The sequence below is a fragment of the Brassica oleracea genome, chromosome C9, assembly GCF_000695525.1.
Source record: "Brassica oleracea var. oleracea cultivar TO1000 chromosome C9, BOL, whole genome shotgun sequence".
In the NCBI taxonomy this organism is placed as follows: domain Eukaryota; kingdom Viridiplantae; phylum Streptophyta; class Magnoliopsida; order Brassicales; family Brassicaceae; genus Brassica; species Brassica oleracea.
This window is the reverse complement of record NC_027756.1, coordinates 8,120,546-8,122,687: the sequence shown is the minus strand read 5'-3', so window position 1 is coordinate 8,122,687 and position 2,142 is coordinate 8,120,546.

Sequence of the window (2,142 nt, the reverse complement as noted above, 5' to 3'; positions counted from 1 at the left end):
AAACCCCCATGCTGAAAACTATCATGAGAATGTGAACATTGTGTATTATTTGATTGATGGAGATAGAGTTGACTACTTTGTTAAAACCTCGTTTGAACCTGTAGTTGATTTTGCGTTTCCACCTAATGCTTTTGATTCTCATGATCATCTGAACCTCAAAGAGCATTTCATAACTCATGTCATATCTTTAGTGAAGCTCTTTGAGGAAAAATCTGTCTATTTTCTATGGACAGTAGTGTGCTCCTTTGCATACTTGGTTCCTTGTTCTTGTAGGAGAAGGACAAAAAGTGCATTGGCTCAGCCTTTTGATACTTATGATTAGCAAGCACACAAAGTCAAGCTAGAGACTTAAAACAAGCTCACTTGGGAGGAAGTCTCATGGTATCCTTTGTATATATTTTTATATCTCTTTTTTCTTGCTTTAGTGTGTTTGAATAAGCTTAGGGACAAGTTTCGGGGAATTCTCAAAAATTCCCAAAGATCATGTTGAAAATTCCAAGGCGACAACAAGTCCTCCCTCCTCATTTCCCTTCTATCATGACAGCCAATTTCAAGTAAGTGCATTCCACCCTTGTAAATACTTAGTTCTTTCATCTTTTATTTTTCCTTTGATCTCTCTTTCAAGTTTACTCTCACACAAGAGACTGTGTGAAGTAAGTTTGGGGGAGAGTCTACTATCTCATATTGTGTTTTGTTTTGTCTACTTGCCATTGAAACCCATGCATTCCATTGTGCATACCTATAAAAAAAATGAAAAATTTCGAAAATCACAAAAAGAAGCATTCAGTTGCATCATTTGCATCTGTAGGATTGAGTCTAGAAGCATTTAGATTGCATTCATACATAGGGAGAAACCTTGTAAAGAACACGTCTAGAACTCGATTTGACATCCTAGCTAAATATATCAAGTAGCTTAAGCATCTTTTGAAAAAGCTTGTAAGCTTCGAGCCTTAAAAACTCTTCTTGAAACATGTTGCTTGCTTATTGACTGACATTGTTTTTGAAACCAACTCCAAATGAAATAAGGCTTAATGAACTTAATCTCTCTTGCATATGGGTATTTGCATACTTGATCGTGGATATTATACATATTTGGGTTATCTTTCTCTCCTTGTACCAATCTTTGTTAACCCAAATGGCACTCTCATACCCATTAACCCTCACCATTCTTTGAAGCCAACATTAATTTGCTTGAGTGAGGTCTTTTATTGATAGCATGTCATGTGCAAAATCTTTATAGTATTAGGAGCGACAATGGGGTTGTTCTAATCTTTGGCTAGCATTGGGACTTCATTTGAGCTAGCTTCTAGGATTGTTTTTAGGTTTGTAAGCTTAAATTCTTTTGATCTTGGGAATGAGAGAGATTGAGAGAAAGAGATGAACCAAAAAGAGTGTTTAAGGTAAGAAACCCCTAGGGACAAAGAAAGTTAGAAAGGAAAAGCTCTAAAGTATCAATAGAACCCCCTCCCAAATATAAAAAAAAAGGGGGAATCAAATAAACAATAGTTGAGTGGGGGAAAAGAAAAGAAGAGAGCTAAGTCTAAAAGTTTAAATTCAAAAGAACAAGTCTCTAGTTAGTTAAATCAAAGGAAAAAAAAAGAAAGGAATGGTAGAACTTAAAGCTACTTAAGAAAAGGGTAGAATGATGAGAACAAACATTGTATGCATGAATTGCTCCTTTTCTTAGATAAATTTTGCATAATGATCTTGCTCATTCTTGAGTGTGAGCCACTATAAATAATGCAATTGAAACTCATTTTTCTTCACACTAGACCACTCTTTCTCACCAAACCAAATGATTGAGATCAAATATCCATTTGCAAGAATTCACCTTGTGTGTGTGTGGGTGAATGAATGTGAGAGTTGGCTAAGGAAAGTTGGTTGGATGACAATGAGCCTTGTGTAGAGATAAAAGAGTCTTAATAGGCCTTGAGAAACTAGAGTGCACTAGAGAGTTGCTCATGCTATTTGCTATGTTTCTTTTAGGATGTTAGGTTGAAGGCTAGAAAGTGTCTCTTTTGGTTATGTGTTTCCATTTTCAATTCTCTCATCTTTAATTGATCTTGAATTTTTACTTGCGGACAAGTAAAGAACAAGTTTGGGGGAGTTGATATCTTGCATATTTACATTGTTTTAATTATC